Source organism: Panulirus ornatus, chromosome 24 (genome assembly GCF_036320965.1).
Source record: "Panulirus ornatus isolate Po-2019 chromosome 24, ASM3632096v1, whole genome shotgun sequence".
Taxonomy (NCBI): Eukaryota; Metazoa; Arthropoda; class Malacostraca; order Decapoda; family Palinuridae; genus Panulirus; species Panulirus ornatus.
In genome coordinates, this window is record NC_092247.1 from 15,736,555 (window position 1) to 15,757,133 (window position 20,579).

The following is a 20,579-nucleotide window of genomic DNA, read 5'->3' on the forward strand; positions in this document are numbered from 1 at the left end:
ACGGTCGCTCAGCAGTCATGTGACGCGGCAGCTGCCGAGTATTATGGATTTACTAGGAAGCTGCTGACAGTGAGAAACATTTTGAAGAAACCATACGACAGTCTGCTTAAATCAAGTAATGATCATAACAGCTGCTGACCTGTTTGAAATTCGGCGTGAGATCAGAAGAAACGCGTCCTGTCTACACTGCTCTTGATCACATATGGCTAACGTTACGAGAAATTTGTATTCTTCAGGGAAGCTCTTGAGATACGATACGCAGATGACATACGTATGTCATTGTGAATGTGAACACCAGGAGTCAAATACGACGATGCATTGATGGTATGGAGTTTGAACAAGGATAAGATGAGGCAGATATGCAATGTGGACACCATTTTCGGTGGATATTGTAAGACTCCTAGGATGTAATAGATAGATCCCATCTGGACACTTCCCTTGGTTAGCGAATGGCGGATCCTAGCTTAGTGTTCCTTCAGGAGCCAAACTAGACCAGACAGGTCCTGCTGGCCCGGCACACGAGGCCCCCAGAGGAAGCCTCGGAAGTGGTCTGAGGAACACCAAGGCGCGTAAATGATACCAGGTCGGCAACATATGGAATTATATGAGCTAAAGTGAGCTATTGGGAGCGTGAGGGGGCAAGAGTCCAGAGTGCACTGAGGATTGTGTGGAAGGAGAGGTCAATGCCTTTAAGGGCAAAGATTCTTTTTAGCACAAGTACAGATACAAACAGTACTCACACAACTAATGAAGGAGAGAAATCTAGATATTCTTGGACTGGTAAAAACCAAATAAATGATAAAAGAAACTTGTAAAGAATTAAGGTACTATGTTCTCGTGTACAGTGGAGTTAAGGAAAGAAATGTAAAGTATGTTGCAGTGATAACAGTGGGGGCTTATAAATCGTAAGGTTGACGAATGAAAGGATCATGATATTTACTATCCTTCTACTGAGGGAAAGTCTTCACAAGTTCCGGGTGTGGGAAAGTACGAAAGTCCAACACACACACACACACACACACACACACACACACACACACACACACACACACACACACTGTTCTCCATAATGCGGTGGTTAGCATCGCAACTCAAAGTCTAATATTCCCGGGTTAGAATCCCGAACAGGGCCACAGATTCACATACGACCTAGCAGTTCCTCCTCCCTTGTGCGACTGATCGATCGATGGGTATCTGTCATAAGGCGGGCGGGAAACATTGAGAGAGAGAGAGAGAGAGAGAGAGAGAGAGAGAGAGAGAGAGAGAGAGAGAGAGAGAGAGAGAGAGAGAGAGAGAGAGAGAGAGAGTGTGTGTGTGAGTGTAGAACATGAGGATGAAATATAGCACTGTGTACAAGGTTACAGACGGGGCAACACGAAGTGTAAAACCCTATCTCCTCCCCGTATCATACAATAATCACACACACACACACACACTCGTCCCTCTGATTACACTATCGTCTTGATTATAAATCGCTTTTACCATGAACATTGAGTGACAAACTCAGTGTCTTTACGATCCGGTATCACTTCCAGCGACCATCTGGGCGAATGCGTTCTTTGAGAGTGCTCACTCCTCGTACTTAGCCATTCTAAATCAGATCAGAACTCTACATTGAGGCAGTGATTATATGACTTCATACCCGGTAATCTGACGCTCTATTACGCTTGAACTGTGCGTATTGGCTGGCAGTAAACACCGGGACCTACAGCTTGCCGAGCCATCACGAGGACAAATGAAACCATTACTCCAGGTGTGATGGGCCCCACGACTCACACACACACACACACACACACACACACACACACACATCAGCAGGAGCAGAACAGGAAATCTCACTGATGTTTCAGTCTCGGGTACACGTGTAATCATCTCATAAGGAGGGTGGGCTGGCCATAAGGGTTTCCTCTGCCGGAGTAATACAAGGGTAGAGCGCTCTTAAGGGGAACCCCCCCCCCCCTTTTTCCATCCTAAACCCTACCCCTTCCTACCCCCTACACCCTCCTACTCATAGCAATACTTAGGTTGTGCTAGATAATGATTCAATTTCATTTTTTCATATTCACAGTTCAGTGCAGTCTCTTGGGATGGAAGGAATGGTTGACACTGGTTGGCCAGAGCCTCTGTATTGTTGAAGGTTATAATTATGATAGTAATTAAACTGAGAAAATACCATCAAAATTAAGATTCTTCGTGAGGAAAGCTTAATGTGGCCAGTCGTTGTCTGTCAGGCTTCGTGTAGCGACATATGTAGCGACATATGTAGCGACATATGTAGCAGACATATCCCTTTGTGACAGCCGTTGCTTAGGAAGGCAGAAAGAATGTATATGTAACATAATCGCATGTGAGATTCCGTTCCTTTGATCAGAGGTCCTACGGCTACCTCACGGGAGTCGGGGAGTTACGACAGTAGGAGTATGGGATTCGAACCTGAGCCTCTCGGACACCCTCCGAAAAGCACATCGACCACTGACCTAGCATCTCGTGGTTGCTGCATGTTTATTAGGACTTACAATACGCTACTAACTGGAACTAAATGGCAGAGGGTAGACTGATCCCTCCCAGGGAAAAGATGGGTATATTGCCTGACACGGGTACTGAAGAACACAGTTTCACAGAAGCTGAAGAAAAATGATGCTAGATCTATACACACACACACACACCAGCTATCTACAGGAGGACGCTTGAAGCCCCATACTCTCCAGATGCCTACAGAACACACGGTGCCCAACACGTTAACTGTGTACAGGAGAACACCAGGTCTACACACCCACCAGCTGTCTACAGGAGACTGGGTCTCCACACACAATGGCTGTTTGTAGGAGATCGTCTGGTCTCCGCGCACACACACACACACACACACACACACACACACACACACACACACACACTGGGTGCAGGTGTAAAACGAAAGATAAAGATCATCCATATATACTTCCTGCCATACTCCAGTCACCGCCAACTTCTTGACTTTACAATCTTTGACGTCTTGGGAAACCAGATCAAATAAAATAGTTTCAACAACGCCAACGTTTATAACATATCTCCGGTACAAAATGACGAACGCTAACATTTATAATACGTTTGATACAAACAAAATATGGAACAAACATGACAGACAATCCCAGACATAAGACATCTCACAATTACTGGAGGTAATGTTGACCCGTGGGTAGGAGCAAGGCTCAAGTCTTGGCCTTGTTCAGTAACCACCTTGCCATTCTCCCACGCCTGCATATCGTCTGTCCTGATGCACGTGTGAAAGCAGCGAGGGAAAATATGAGGGAAAATGAACACTGTTGTCTGGATCTTGGGTTGATTCGCTGCCCCGACATGACCCTCTGATATGCTCTGCTTCAGTCCACCTGCGTCCCTACCATTTCACCTGCCCGTCACTCCTACACCAGTCCCGTAACTGTCTCATGTTCCATTTCAGCCAATCACCTAACTGCTATCGAATCACATACGTAATACCGTTAATCAGTAGTTTAAACTGCCAAACCACTTAGTTAATTCGTCACGTCTTATGATTCGAGGCACTGACATACGATCAAGTTTTGATACACAGGGCTTAGTTGTTGTCGAAAATTCAATGGCAAAATGTCTGACATGTTCACATGTACCTAAGCATTTCAGGTGAGGAGAGTAAACAGGCAGCCTTTACATAGTTCTTGGGGTTGGAATCTACTGATCGTGGTTAAGGTGTATAAAGGTTCTAGATGAGGATGCTCTTGTAGCAGTGTGCACGACGATATGGGAACGAAGGTTCTCAGAGAAAGAGAAAGTTGGGAGGACCAGTGTAGCTGTTAAGTCTCTCGTGGTAGGTGATGTAAAGAAGGACGATGATTGATCTTGCGTGCCCTTTTCTGCACCTCTGCTTTATTTTATGGTGGATGAGGATGGAGGCCAAGCAAGGGAAACATGAATGAATTCTGGAATTTTGAAAGTTGTGTCGATGCTCTGGAGTTCAAGAGCTGTGAGGCTAAGTTTCTTGAGTCAGAGGAAGTTGTAGAGACGATAGTTGGGAAATGGATGATGAAGTTGACGTCTTCCCTCCAGCTTGGCTTGCTGTCCAGAGTGACACAGAAAAGAAGGGTCGACTGAACAACCTGGAGACCTGTGCGATCTAATGAGACAGGCAAGGGTGGATGAAGTGTGAGGGCAAGGCTGACGTGCTTGGCTGTGTTGTAGTTATAGTTTGGCTGGTGACATGACAGGCAGTGATCCCATTCTGGATGCTGTTAAGGGTCTTCTGGAAGGCGATGTAGACGTGAGAGTTGTTACCAATTTTAATCCCACTAATGCCATAGTCAACATACTTCCGTAGAGCATTTACATTCACCATAGCGCCAGTGTGAAAGAGATAAAACAGACCCTTCATGGTACCCAATGGGACGTCGTATATGAGAGGCTGGAAGGTGGAAAGGGTTCCCCTGGAAGTCTGTAACCTGACGACGACCACTGAGGTAGTCGGCATGAAATGATTTCTCCGCAGCCTTCCTCGGATGACTTTGGTTGTGATTATATTACGAATGGCTAGGTTGAACACTAAAGTGAACCTAGCGAAGATGAGAGCCACAGGGGTCTTGCCTCTCTCCAATCTGGGGACAGATAAAGACCAAGAAACTTTCGAGGCAGCGAGTGACACAAAAAATAGCAGTATTACCAAATTGCTGAGGACTTAGGAAACTTGTAATCCTAGTTGAAGCGTACAACTTACACAGAGTAAGCTGGGGACCAGGATGTTGACCATAAACAATAACTGATTGGTACATTGTGGTACATTCATACTGTGATTTGCAGGTCCTGTTGGGTTAGCTGTGCTGTCAGGCGACTGTAATGTGTATTATAACAACTGACAAGTTGTTCTCGGTTTATGATAGAGGGGTAGAATGTTTTTGTAAACTTTGCAAAGCAAACCTTAGTTTGTCTATCATTGTAATTAGCCCATAAACAACATCTCTGAAAGAGTTCCTAGTATTACCCAAGACTTTTTAAAAGGCTCCTGTAGCCCAAGGCTGTGCGCAACTTTCAGCTGCATGGACAAGTAGACTCCTTTGGAGTTAGAAGTTCTTTGATGAGGTTGTATTCCCAGTAATACGGCCTCTCCCAAGGTACACCTTCACTCACGGTGTAATCTAGTGCAGGCGGAGTCCGGTAACACCCATTGGGCTTTATAATTAGTGTAAATACTCGCTTTTCTTCTGTGTATTACCGTCTTTAGCTGCCTTCATATGACTTCTTTGCCTCACAGTATCTTATGCTTTCAAGGTACTGGTACGCTCCTAATCAACTAATGATTTGACTAGTATTCTATAGTTTATTTATACCACCTTCAGGCCTTTGTGATTTTCTCATGTACATTTGCATCCTGGCATAATGTTCACGCTATATTTTCTCGCATGCGTTGCTGTGTTGTCAGATTAGTGTATGTGGTCTGAAACTTGTGCCAGAGTCCTGTACAGCAAAGAGCGATGGCTGTAAATGCTCGATAGATTACAAGGTATGTCCGTAATGGAACGTCTCTGTGGGTCGACATGAACACAATGACTAGATACACATGATTTAGCATCCGCTCAGCATAACAATAGCTGTGATACGCCCCTCCTCTGGCCAAACCTATAGTCACCTATGAAACACTTCCTCCCCCACGTTATCCCTCAGGGTAAAGACATGGGGGGGAAAAAAAAGGGGGTAAGAAGAAAAAAAATGTGAGTCCCAGTGTCTCCATGGTCGCTTTTACTTCCAGTGTCATTATCACTTCGCCCTAACGTACAAAATGTTAAGGCGGTGGTCCAGTTAAAGGCGGGTCGTGTGTAATGAGTAGCGATTGAGCCGGAATGAGAGGTGGCTGGTGGTGTACGAGGCGGGTAACTGTCGCCAGTGTCACTAACTAACTCCCGCTCGACCACTCCTAGGCTACACACACACACACACACACACACACACACACACACACACCACCCCAGCCATCGGCAAGTTTCACAGGATCATATATTCTCCTTAGATTTATATCCAAATTGGGCCTTCCTCTATAACTTTAGTTTCGTATCCCTTCGGAAGGAATGAACTAATCTGTTTCTTCTGTTTTTTTTATCGTTCAATTCTCTTTTTTACGTTTGCCGTTACGCTTCCCATCTCCCATGACTGGGTTAATTGGGACCTCGGTTCAGTTTCCGGGATATTTCAAACATTTTTATTTTTTTTTCTCCTAATCTAGACCTTCGTCCGTATGTTGCACGACAGACTGAAAGACGTCTCGTTCGTTATCGAATTTGGCTTTATTAGATTTATAAGTTGTATCTGAGCATCGCTCCTCAGCCTATTGCCACGCCATAGGAATCCAGTACCCTTAAACATATTAGGGTTTGGGCTGATATCCCAGACTTACCTGGGTATTGTCTTTGTCGTGATATAAGTATATAGAGATACATGCCTTTGGCTCTGCTTGATCTCTGTAATTTCGAGCGGAGTAAAACATTGTTTTGCCCCCAGCATGAGGAGTATCTTTGGAGATATATTTATCGCCTATCACCATCATGAAATATATGAAGGCCCACAATTGCTCGTGTACAGGACTTAACAGCCATATAACAACCGAATCGTCTTAGGCTTACGGTGCTCCGCGCGCCGCTGAGGCGAAGTGGCGTCGATTGATCGCCTTGGCCAACATTTTCTACAGTCGTCTTCTGCGCCGCTGAGCGTCGCTTGCCGATGTCTGCTTGCGGTGTGTAGAGTTTCAGTTGTCACCTTCACCGTCGTTTATTCCCGGGTCTTCCATGACACGAACCGTAATTTTACTGAGTTATGACAACAAGCCAACCCAGAACCAACATCCGTGTGAGTATATATGTGTTTTAGGATGGCCAACCTACCCGCTACTTTATATAGTTTTGTGTTATATAACATCTCCATTTTTATGGTTCTAGATTGAGTTAAGCGAATACAATTACCAAATTCCCAGTGGTGACAGTGGGAGGCACTATTCTGTTGATCAATGTGTTCACAGTAATTCTGGTTATTAGGGAAACATCTAAATATATCGATTCATCAAAGGCTTGGGATATTCTTGACTTTCGATGCAAGCAAAGAAACTTGATATATCTCAGTGCTTCCCTCTAGGCTAAGATTATCGTCGTAGATTTTCACTAAATCTGTAGTACTGATTTATCTCGAACACTTCTAATAACAACAGAGTCAAAGTTTTTTTTTTCTTTTTTTTTGGCTTTGTCGCTGTCTCCCGCGTTTGCGAGGTAGCGCAAGGAAACAGACGAAAGAAATGGCCCAACCCACCCCCATACACATGTATATACATACACATCCACACACGCAAATATACATACCTACACAGCTTTCCATGGTTTACCCCAGACGCTTCACATGCCTCATTCAGTCCACTGACAGCATGTCAACCCCGGTATGAATTATTGATCAAAAATTATTTTCTTTTCAGAATAATAGCTTCTTTCTTCATGACTGAAAACTTCCAATCATTCCAGATCAGAAGTTCACTTCGCCCTGGCTTAGTTGAACGCTCGAAAAGTTCGCCTTGCGTTCAACCACACAGCTCTGTTGCTTCCCTATAGCACAGATATCGTAGATCGTATTGTAGACCTTGTGTTATTAACCTCTGGATCTGTGATAAAGGGATGTTTGTTCAGCAGAGCTGAAGTTCTACGAAGGTCACTTCGTTCTGACGAGCGTTTCAGACAGGTGTCATTAACCTGAAATGTATTTACCTTAGAAATGACTTTTTCTGCTAGATGGGAGATGCCAGGAAGGTGTTAGTGGAGCCTTGTGTTCTTACTCAGTCAATGATGAACGTTATCTGAAATGACTAACGCAAGAGTGCTCTTTTTCCCTTCACTTTTTACAAGGTAGGTATACAGTTGTAGAGGCTACTGTAGTGTTTATTAAGCTAGTATACAGTTGTAGAGGCTACTGTAGTGTTTATAAAGCTAGTATACAGTAGTAGAGGCTACTGTAGTATTCATAAAGCTAGTATAGAGTTGTAGAGGCTACTGCAGGTTTTCAACAAGGCTGGCATACAGTTCTAGAGGCTACTGTAGGTGTTTACCCAGGCACAAAAAAAAAAGAAAGCATTCTTGGTATTTTGTCACCGTCAGCAAACATATCCCCTCAGATGAAGCTGGTGTATTAACCCAACACTAACATATCCTAAGATTAAAGTCTCTCTGTGTCCCTGGACATATCTTCCAAGATTTTGTATTCCTTATGTTATGCCGTTAAGCTCCCAGTCTATCAAGAGTTGCTTAAACTGTTGTTTTCTTACTACAAGCCCCTGGACCAGAGACCTCCTGATATTGATATCTTCATCTGTCGTATATGTGTTTGTTTATGTCTCTATCAAATCCTTTTGTATTTCCACGACGTGGGTCAGGTAATACAGCTTCTCAAGGCAGTCATACGTGCGAAGCTTCTTGTATTCACCGATGCTAAGGTCAAAGATTATCCAAAGCCACTCCTGCCTTATAACGCCCGCCTTGCCTATCTTAATCATACTACGCTTCTCTATCCTTCCCGCCCTCCTCTCACGCCTTCCATCTACTTTCTCCATCCATCCTATCCACCCTTTTCGTCCGTTCTATCCCAGCGACCACTCATCCGTCACACCCACAGATATAAACGTCACGTTAACTACACATGGACGCATCTCATGTCGTCTCTTTGTGATGCATATATTTCGTCAGCACACTAGCCGTTCAGCCTTCCTCAGACGTGGCAGAAGGGACCGTGCCAGCTCACCGGATTCCCTGAGAACTTGACCATAAATAACCGCCAGGAAAGACTACTCCATCTGCGAGGTCGGTACACTAATAATTTTCCTAAATTGCCAGTTAGTTCCCAAAAAAGAATCATCGTTTAGTTAGTTACGGCTTCCTTTTACTTTCGTTCGTTGCATGCCTTCGTTCACTCGCTGTGCCTTTAGTATCTTGAAACACTTGTCTTCTGAGTTTCTTAGGATGATGAATTATCCTTTTAAGAAGTTATATGAACAGGAAACGAAAAAAGATACAAGAAAGTCACATCATGATACAATGATTTTGAAACTCCATCTTGTATAGCCTGAGTGGATGATGGCAGCCAAGTATTCGTAATGCCTTGGTGATGTATTCGTTAAGTCCTGGTGATTTATTCACAAAGTCCTGTTGATGTATTCGTTAAGTCCTGGTGATTTATTCACAAAGTCCTGTTGATGTATTCGTTAAATCCTGGTGATTTATTCACAAAGTCCTGTTGATGTATTCGTAAAGTCCTGGTGATTTATTCGCAGAGTCTTGGTGATATATTCTTAATGTCCTGGTTATGTATTTACAAAACCCTAGTGATGTATTCGAAAAGTTCTGATGTATTCGAGAAGTCCTGGTGATGTATTCGCAAAGCTTTGACGAAGATTTCTCTGAGCTCCAGCAATGTATTCTCAAAACTCTGGCGAAGCATAGCACGGCGTACAGTTGGATGTTGACAGTTCCTCGTGTGGCCCAATTCTTTTATTTGTCCATTAGTGAGCCACTGAGGTGGCGTTTGACACACGTACTGCAGAATGCATGACGATATCAACGTCTTCGGTGTAAAGGTAAGATTCTTGAGCATGACGGTAGGGGACTTTCAGTATCAAGGGCCAGAAGCTTTGATATGACTCTAAAGGGTGAAGACAAAGGTTCAGATCACCATACCCAAGGGCTGTACCGTCGTGCTTCAAGGGTTGTGCCATCATGCATCAAAGGTTGTGCCATCGTGCATCAAGGGTTGTGCCATCGTGTTCAAGGGTTGTGCCGTCGTGTTCAGGGGTTATGCCGTCGTGTTCAAGGGTTGTACCGTCGTATTCAAGGGTTGTGCCATCGTGCTCAAGGGTTGTCCCGTCGTGTTCAAGGGTTGTGCCGTCGTGTTCAGGGGTTGTGCCGTTGTGTTCAAGGGTTGTACCGTCGTATTCAAGGGTTGTGCCATCGTGCATCAAGGGTTGTGCCATCGTGTTCAAGGGTTATACCGTCGTGCTTCAAGGGTTATACCGTCGTGTTCAAAGGTTGTGCCGTCGTGTTCAAGGGTTGTTCCTTCGTGCTTCAAGGTGTTAAGGTACACGTGTCCATTTCTGTTCCAGCATGTTCTTCTTCCCTTGTTTCTCCTGCTTCACTTCACACGATCTATTCCCTACGTCTGTTCCTCCAGTCTACAGTAACACTGGTTCCTCTTCCGACCTCCAAGGTGTGGCGGCACCTTAGCCCCAGCGGGTCGTCAGGTGCAGATCTGAAGGTGTGGCCTCGGCAGGTCGTCAGTGTTGGCTGTAAGGTGCAGTACGTCAGCTGTTGGGTCGTCAGCGCGGGCGGATGCCAGCGGGAGGGCAGCACGGTTTAATGCTAATGATACGGACTCGCCCGTAATACCCAGTGATTCGCCGACACGCTATAAACGCTAATAACACCTGCGACACCCTGTTTTCACGCCACTTGGCCAAGTGCGAGCAGGGCAAGGAGGAGGAGGAGGAGGAGGAAGGGTTACACCCTAGGAGTACGTGTGCTGCTACTCCTGCCGCTGACACAGGCAAGATGTGGGGTCGCGTGAATGTTTTGAGCAAGTTACTCTCACAGTAGGAGAACAGGAGGTACTCGGGCAGGGAGAGACGGCTTGCTGTGAGACAAAGGTGTAGAATTAAGTGAAATAAAAGAAAATGATGATTTAAAGTGAGGTCCAAAGTATGGAATCATCCAAAACGATATGGCTAAAGAGTCTCTCTCTTTCTCAGTCTCCTTGTGAGGATGTGTCATCCCATTCACGGTTAGTGAGGGTAAAATATATAGCACCGTGACCTTTCACCTCCGGTTACATGGTCACTTATAAGACAAACGACTTATAGATTCGTGCACTGCAGTCCTTCAGCGGGGGAAGAAAAAAGTAAGGTCTGAAATTGTGTTCAGTGGGGTTAGGTGAGGTCGTGTTTCACACACATTTGTATGTGACTGTTCATCCACAGTGTCTCAAGGGAAGATATAATGTTGATAACTTCCCGTTCCCAGTGATCAGTGGCCGGAGTCGGTACGTGGGAAAAAATTAGTTGATTTAGAAATGGTGTGTGTATGTTTATCTGTAAAATGGCAGCATATTTCATCTGTAATGGTGATAACGCACGCAGTGGTTGTTATCTTATCAACGAATGCCCTCACTGAGGCTCGTATTTTTGGCAGTTAGGTGAGAGGGGTCGTAGGAAAGCCGATCAGACATTTGATCTTTTTTTTGGTGTATGTGTAGTTCCTTATTTGTACTGTACGGGGAAGGAGCCATCCACACATGGGGCGTCCACCTCTTTGCCTTTTTCTACCGTCAGACAACCATTTAGATATCCATATGCTGTCCACATTCAGTGTCGATAGTCAGTTTCACTCTTTTTATCCGCTTCTATTGTGTTGATTATATCGTACTTATTTACGTACATTTTTCTAAATTTTGCTTTTACTTAGCATCATACAGTGGCCTTTGGTTGTACTGTCCTCGCAAACTGTTCACTGTAATCAAGCTGGTTTAAATACTTAAGAGTTGTGATCAAATTGCCCTTTACTCTTCTCTCCTCCATTGTGGATTAATGTGTGCCCTTAAACTTCTTTCTGCGACTCAACTCTCTCAGTTCTGGCACCATTTTCTATCGACCCTCCTCTAGACCTTCTCTATCACTTCTTTGTTCTTTGATCGCAGTGACCAAACTTGAAAAGCATATTCCTGTTTTGGCCTCACGCAGGATTTAAACAACTTGCTGAAGGTTTCCATGTTCATTTACTGTACTTTATTATGGTTCTGATATTTGACAATAGCCAGTTCCTCCTTTACTATACTCCTAGAGACAAGTTTGGGACGATGTCCAGTTCTCAGTTTCTCTCACACACATATTCCTTCCTGCAGCTCAGCTCATCTTCTACATGATACTCATATCAGCGTCTTCTTTCATTGTGTGTCATCCTTATACTTCACATTTACTCGAGGTGAACTGCATCAGTCATCCATGTATATCAGACCAGTTTTGAAGTGTGTTGTGTGTGTGTGTGTGTGTGTGTGTGTGTGTGTGTGTGTGTGTGTGTGTGTGTGTGTGTGACTACTTCTTTGTACTTTATTGGAGGGAGATGTACACTCGTAGGGCCCCATCTCTTGAACATTCTCTACTATCATAGGCATTTCTTCCATATCTGTATGTTGTCTGAATGTACTATGTCCTCCGTTATTCTATTCCAGACGTCTCATCCTCACCCACGTCTGCGGTGCGGTGTTGTATCAGATGTACGTGGCAAACTCACGGGCCAAATGGCGAGTATGGAAGGTGAGGAGTCGCTCCCACCGGAGGGGGCGGAGGGCTGCGGGCTGGCAATAGACGGCGACGCGTTGTCGTACGTTCCTCCTACCGCCGCCGTGACTGGAGGCGTCCGACACACCGCTCTCGTAAATATACAAGTATCGGTTGTGGCCGCCGGTCGTATATCACGTAATAGTATATGTCTGGCGGGGCCACAGCCTATGATGGACGGGCATATAGGCTACGAGCGTCGCCTCCAGCGGCGCCAACAGCTCCGCCCTGCACCACTCAACCCTGCCCGCCGCCGCGCCATCTGTTAACAACTCCCCGGAAAACGAGCGTAGCATCGGCCATTCATGACGCGCGCGCTCCGTCCAGCGTTTGTTTTGATTCTTTGAGATTATGCACAAACGCGGTGTGACGTCACACCTGTTATTGACCCGTCATCGACGCAACAGCCTGTGGTTACCTGAGGGGGTGGATGAAGGAGGAGGGGGAAATCACCACCTCCATTGTGAGTTGCTGGTGTGGTGGAGGTCGAGGGTTACGTACTCTCCCCCTCATCAGGAAATAGTGTAGCACTGCGCACTGTGGTGAGCTGTGCTCCGCTGTGCAGATGCTGCGAGCCCTACAGCCCTGACGAGAGCTGTGCAGCCCTGACGAGAGCTGTGCAGCCCTGACTAGAGCTGTGCAGCCCTGACGAGAGCTGTGCAGTCCTGGCGAGAGCTGTGCAGCCCTGGCGGGGGTTATGCAGCCCTGACGAGAGCTGTGCAGTCCTAGCGGGAGTTATGCAGCCCTGACGAGAGCTGTGCAGCCCTGACGAGAGCTGTGCAGCACTGGCGAGAGCTGTGCAGCCCTGACGAGAGCTGTGCAGCCCTGGCGGGGGTTATGCAGCCCTGACGAGAGCTGTGCAGTCCTAGCGGGAGTTATGCAGCCCTGACGAGAGCTGTGCAGCACTGGCGAGAGCTGTGCAGCCCTGACGAGAGCTGTGCAGCCCTGGCGGGGGTTATGCAGCCCTGACGAGAGCTGTGCAGTCCTAGCGGGAGTTATGCAGCCCTGACGAGAGCTGTGCAGCACTGGCGAGAGCTGTACACCACTGGTGAGCTTTGCATCGTGCTGAAAACTTGCCGTCTTGGATGATGCGTTATCGAACTTGTCATTTTTTCGAACGCTTCTCTCACGCCACGTCGGAGTCTGCGCTTTTTTGAGAGAGAGAGAGAGAGAGAGAGAGAGAGAGAGAGAGAGAGAGAGAGAGAGAGAGAGAGAGAGAGAGAGAGAGAGAGAGAGAGAATAGATCAAAATCTTTAATCCATTCCTAATAAGGCTTATTTCTGAGTCAAGGGATTAATTTAGTTGCTCTTCTTTGAATTTGTTCAAGTGTCTGTTTAGCACTGACCAGGTTCCGGAAGCAGAACTGGACGTCGCACTGTAGATGAGGTCTAACCAGGGATTAAAAAATGAGTAAGCAACGATCACATCCTTTGTTTTGTAGTCACCATGTCTCGCTCTGAAACCTGACATCCTATTGGCTCTGTCGTAAGCAGGATGTTGTGTGCCATATTCTAAGGTCATTGCTGAAGATACTCCAAGGTCGTTCGCCACGAAGATCATAGACCAAATGAGACGATGAAAACTCCAAATGCCGCGCACGTATGTCGTTGGCTTCATTATTGTAAGATTGGTTTGCAGTCCATTTCCTGTTATGGTTATAGTCAATAATATCCATGTATTCAGTACTTCATGACGCAGTACTACTGGAGGACATCCTTATTGTCAATATTCTATGATATTTGCGAAAATCCGCAGTAGATACATGCATCCAGGTACTGCAGAGCTGTCGCACAGTTGGAAGAATCAAAGAATGTGCCTCTGGGTTCCAGTGCCTTCCTGTGGCGTTGGATCCACATGCGTAGAAAATGTATTCATGCTTGTGTTCTTTGGTTTTGTCTGGTGAAGACAGGTATGCAGGCTGGACTAAGAAACATGCTTTCCATGATTTTCCATGACTGTGTGAGACACGAACGCTTAAGCAAGCCATCATACTCGGCCGAGCTATCATACTCGACCAAGCCATCATACTCGACCAAGCCATCATACTCAACCAAGCCATCATACTCGACCAAGCCATCATACTCGACCAAGCCATCATACTCGACCAAGCCATCATACTCGACCAAGCCATCATACTCAACCAAGCCATCATACTCAACCAAGCCATCATACTCGACCAAGCCATCATACTCGACCAAGCCATTGTACTCGACCAAGCCATTAAACTCAACCAAGCCATCATACTCGACCAAGTCATCATACTCGACCAAGCCATTATACTCAAGTGTCATAGTGTTGATCTCAAGTGTCGTATCGTTAGCCTCAAGATATTAATGATGGACGGATGTTAGGTAAACAAAATTCCTGCCTTGTATAAATATTGATAATGATTCTTATCATTTAAGGGAAGAACTGTTATTGCGCTGAGGTCAGTAATGTGTGTGTGTGTGTGTGGTCATTCTGTCGTGGTTATGGCCCTCTGTTGGAGCTGTGCAGCCATGACCTCTCACCAGAGGCGTGGGGCCCTGAACTGCTGGTGGTATACGACCCTTGGCATTCCTACCTGAGATGCGCGGCTCTGACCTGTCAGGTGGTGTGTGGACGTTGAGAGAGAGAGAGAGAGAGAGAGAGAGAGAGAGAGAGAGAGAGAGAGAGAGAGAGAGAGAGAGAGAGAGAGAGAGAGATTACTGAATCAAAGTGTATTCAAACTGAGAAGGGACGAGTTGATTAAGCGACCTGCTTTTGAGTGACCTCCGTCGAGAAGGAGTGTGCAAGACCCCCGAGAGAAGCATTGATCATTGCCACCTGCAGGAGTCGGTCCACATCTGAAGCTGCTCTAATGTTTGAGGCTTTCGGAACCGAAACAAAATCCACGTCTCTTCACTTTGAAACATTGGTATCGCTAATATTGAGTGTCATGGAGGTATAAGCAGAGAGATGAAGGTCGAGACAGAGAAGTTAACAATGGAATCTTTGGAAAAGGAATGTTACAGAGGCAAGTATGAAAAAACCAGGATGTCACTATAGAGAACACTGGTGTATACATGATAACACTGTAGTGATAAAGAACACTGCTTTATACAGAGGAACACTGAACTGATACAGAACACTGGTATGCACAGGAAGGCTTGTACTGATACAGAACACTGGTATGCACAGGAAGGCTGTACTGATACAGAACACTGGTATGCACAGGAAGGCTTGTACTGATACAGAACACTGGTATGCACAGGAAGGCTGTACTGATACAGAACACTGCTGTATACACAGGACAAAGTCTAGACTGGTAACCAAGCTGTAATAAAGCGAAATAAGACCAACAGATCTGACACGGAGGGTGTATGATGGTTCCGGCCATCACTTCAACACTCCTAAAGTCGTGCAGTAACGTCCTGATGCAACACTGTGTATGAGAAAAGGGAGGAAAATACAAAGAAAGCAGCAGCAGCAAGGGAAAATTGAAGAGTGGTGTAAGAAGAGGAAGAGGAAGAGGGAAACATAGGGAAAGAACAGAAGGAGGAAACTAATGAGGTGGAAGAACATGAAGAGAGGCAGAGTTAAAGGAGGAGTTGGAGGAGGAGGAAGAAGAAGAAGAAGAAGAGGAGGAGGAGAAAGGAGAAGTAGGCGAAGAAGAAGAAGAAGAAGAAGAAGAAGAAGAAGAAGAAGAAGAAGAAGAAGAAGAAGAAGATGATGACGATGATGATGATGAAGAAGAGGAGGAGGATGAAGAAGAAGAAGGGGAGGATAAAGAAGAAGAAGAAGAAGAGGAGGAGGAGGAGGAGGAGGAGGAGGAAGACTAGAGCGACATTTCTCCATTGATCTTGATAGGACGCCAGACTCAGCTGAAGCAGGAACAACGGTAGTGAAGACGGTCTATATGTGTTATCGCATGAGCGACCCCTCCAGGTGACGCATACACGGTGGCTAGGTGTCACCAGCCTCACCCTGAGTGTCACCAGCCTCACCCTGAGTGAGTGTCATCAGCCTCACCCTGAGTGTCACCAGCCTCACCCTGAGTGAGTGTCATTAGCCTCACCCTGAGTGTCACCAGCCTCACCCTCAGTGAGTGTCACCAGCCTCACCCTGAGTGAGTGTCACCAGCCTCACCCTGAGTGAGTGTCACCAGCCTCACCCTGAGTGTCACCAGCCTCTACGCCCGCAACACAAAACAAACGTGCCTGCCTGATCGACTGTGTCACCAGTCTGTTTATAGCAGAAACCAGTTCTCAAAGGAGGTCATCAGCTGTGCACACACAAATTACGAGAGACTGCTAATGACTAACCTTGAGGAGTGTAGACAAGCCTTAAGTAGTGTAGACTAGCCTTAGGGATTGTAGACGAGCCTTAGTGAGTGTAGACTTGCCTTGGGGTATCAAGAATGTCAAAAATGTTTCACGGAACATCGTAAAAATGTGAAAATGTCGTGGGGAGGAGAGGAGAGAGAAGGGGAATGAAGACAAGGACAGTAAAGTGAGCTCTTGCCCGAGGGAGAGTGAAGAGACACAAAGGACCTCTCTGTTTATGAGGATGCAAATGTCACTCTCGGAGAGAGAGAGAGAGAGGAAGACGCTGCGGGAAAACTAGCTGTCGCCATTGCGCCAGTCGGCATGAGGAAGACCTGACAGTACCGTCAGCAGGCTGAGGCTGGGGGATGGACAGGACTTACCCTCTCACTTTAGAGTAACAAGTCAAATAGGAAAGTACCATGCTGGAATATTACAGTACATGACGCCTAACTCAGGTGGGTCGTGGTGTCCACAGCCAGGGGCAGCGGTGGCTCAGCGCGGTGGGGACCACAAGCGGGGCAAGTGGATAATGAGGAGGCAACGAGGGGGACGTCAAGGGAGGAGGAGGAGGAGGAGGTACGTGTCTCACCCAGCAGGAGAAGGACGGAAGCGATCCTGAATACTTAGTTTCCGACGTTAGCGAGGTAGCGCCAGGAACAGATGAGGAAAATCGCATCCGCTCACATTCAATTTCTAACAGTCGTGTGCAATGCACCGAAACCACGGCTCCCTGTCAAGACCCAGGCCCCGCTATCCTTTCCATTTCTATCAATCCATCCTTCTATCTACAGTTTAGTCTCCCAGTTCGAATTGTTCCCTCCACTTCTGACATTTTCCTTTTTGTCATCCTTTCCTCACTCATTCTCTTCCCACATATGTCCAAGCCATTTCAGCGCTCCCTTTTCAGCGCTTTCAACCACACTGTCTTTATTCCGACACATCTCTCATACTTTCAATGCTTACTCGATCAAACCATCTCACACCATATATTGTCCTCACATATTTCATTTCCAACACACCAATTCTCCTTCGCACAGTCTTATCCATAGTCCATGTCTCGCATCTATATAGTAATGTTGGAACTACTATACCATCAAACATAGCCATTTTTGCACTCGCAGATAACGTTCTCTCTTTACACCTAATCTTCAGTGCTTCCAAAAACTTCGTCCCCTCAGCCTCCCTATGACTCACTTCCACTTTCGTGGTTTCATTCATTAGTGCCAAGTCCACTCCCAGATATCTAAAACACTTCACTTCCTCCACTTTTCTCCATTCAAACTTACATCCCAGCTAACCTGTCCCTCAACTCCGCTAAACTGATAACCTTGCTTTTATTCACATTTGCTATTAGCTTCTTCCATTCACAAACGCTCCCACAACTCAGTCACCAACTTCTGCACTTTCTCACTCTAATCTGCCACCAATGCTATATTATCAGCAAACATCATATGACGCTTCTCAGGCCCTCTCATCCCTTATAGACTGCATACTTTCCTCTGTCTCCAAGACTCTCTCATTTAACCCCCTAACCACCCAATCCATAAACAAAATAAAGAACCATGGTGACAGCACACACCCCTGCCGCAGATCAGCCTTCACTTGGAACCATTCACTCTCTTATTCGCACACATACCTACATCCTTGATAAAGATTTACCGCTGCTTCTATCAGCTTTTCTCCCACACTGTATATTCTTGAGACCCTCCTCAAGGCATCTCTATCAACCCTATCATATACTTTTTCAAGATCCATAGATGCCACATACAATTCCATCCGTTCCTCTAAATATTTCTCACATACATTCTTCAATGCAAACATCTGATCCATACATTCTCTACCACTTCTGAAACCACACTGTTACTCTCCAGTCTGATGTTCTGTGCATGCATGTATATCATGCCAAGGGTATGTACTCGAGTCTTCATATACTTTTTCTCACCTTCCATTTGTCACTTTCAATTGTGCTTCACTCACAACCTACTCGTAGCGGTGGCCTATCTCTCCTGCAGCTCATGTCCACTGCTGTGCTCCACGCTGATCTCTCAGCAGGCAATGTAACCAAGGAGCTGGAAAGCTGCGACATTCTCGCAAGCACAGCAGGTCGTCGTGGACAGACTGAACTCATCACACTCTGTGGTGAGGAAAAATCTAAGACTGTTTTGCACTGATGTCCGCTCGACGCTGGGTTCCCGTTCATATTGGCATCCGTGGCGTGAACGAGGTGATGATGATCAGGCAAAGTCAGCGACCACTACCACCCCTGACGCTCGTTTTCTTTTTCCACACAGATAAGAGAAAGTCTGTGTACCAAATGGGGGAAAAGACGGAAGCAGATCAGCAACAACAAATTGCGACAGATTAAAGATGTCCTGAGCAGCTGGGTGACGGTTTTTCACGCCACACGAGAAACAAAAGTGGTTCTAGCAAGGATGAGGATCGGACAGTCATGGGTGGTTCATGGCAGAAGACCAACCTTCAATCTGTGAAGTGTCAGATGGTATGTGTCGTGTGTACGTGTCGGGTGTGGAAAGCATCACGAAGATGATTTTTAATCTCTCCTTATATAACCTCTCCTTATATGACCTCTCCCTATATAACCTCTCCCTATGTAACCTCTTCCTATACAACCTCTCCCTATGTGACCTTTCCCTATATAACCTCTCCCTATATGACCTCTCCCTATATAACCTCTCCCTGTGTAACCTCTCCCTATATAACCTCTACCTATGTAACCTCTCCCTATATAACCTCTCCCTACGTAACCTCTTCCTATATAACCTCTCCCTATATGACCTCTCCCTATATAACCTCTCCCTGTGTAACCTCTCCCTATACAACCTCTCCCTATGTGACCTTTCCCTATATAACCTCTCCCTATGTAGCCTCTCTCTTTATAAACTCTCCCTATATAACCTCTCCCTGTGTAACATCTCCCTATATAACCTCTCCCTATGTAACCTCTTCCTATACAACCTCTCCCTGTGTGACCTTTCCCTATATAACCTCTCCCTATGTGGCCTTTCCCTATATAACCTCTCCCTATGTAACCTCTCTCTATATAACCTCTCCCTATGTAACCTCTCCCTATATAACCTCTCCCTACGTAACCTCTTCCTATATAACCTCTCCCTATATAACCTCTCCCTATATGGCCTCTCCCTGTTCACTATAGTTCCCGGGGAGAGAACAGTGATGTATTTAGCATGTTTGGTCTCCCAAGGGAAACCGGTATACTTTATAATATATAGTTTATAGCATATATCATATTATTTCTCTCGAATAACTTATTATATATGAATGTGTACGTATCATTTATTTACCATTTTCTATCTGTATTTCAATGATATATGCTGCTAACAAGTCACAACAGCTGTTGACGCTCCAAACAATCGTAGAAAGTCAATTACTCTCACATCTCTGCTAAAAGTGCTACCATTGTAAATCAGGCAAATCTTAAAAGATAAGGGAAGATTAGAATATTGATTGAGTATCTACCCTACAAACTGAACTGTTCGCTGTACTCATTACTCTTGATGCTGCAGAAACTACAACTGCAGACAGCTTATCTGTGATTATGTTCACTGTAAGGTTATGAGATAAACCAGTTTTGTAACAAGCTATCAGCCTGAGAGGTCTGATAAAATAAAAAAAAAACATTGTTATTGTTTTGTCCTACTGCTCAAAGGATGAGTATGGGCGGCTCAATACACCAGCCACGACACCCTCTTATGCATAGCATTAGAGATAAGCTGATTACAATATCATTTTTGCAAGATGAGTGTTAATGGCATAACAGATGCTTGATACTAATCTAATCTACCTAACAAGTGATGCTCATTTTTATCTTTTTAGTGCTTTCCTCCTCCGCTCTGGGAATGTCGTGATAAAACAATACTGGAAATGAAACTAAGGCATTTTTCCCGTGTTTAAGGAAAGTAGTG

General features: G+C 45.6%; 1 long non-coding RNA gene across 2 annotated transcripts in view; it reads left to right on the forward strand.

The window, feature by feature from the left end:
* The window catches only part of LOC139756983 (uncharacterized), a 101,380-nt gene extending 81,978 nt beyond the window's left edge, over nt 1-19,402 (forward strand). The window contains exon 3 of one of the 2 annotated variants that reach the window (XR_011714475.1): nt 18,927-19,402. This is a non-coding gene — a long non-coding RNA (uncharacterized lncRNA). Of the gene's footprint in view, nt 1-7,502; nt 7,685-18,926 lie in introns of those variants that run through there. The other variant, XR_011714476.1, reaches the window with a different exon arrangement.
* Nucleotides 19,403-20,579: the final 1,177 nt, after the last annotated feature.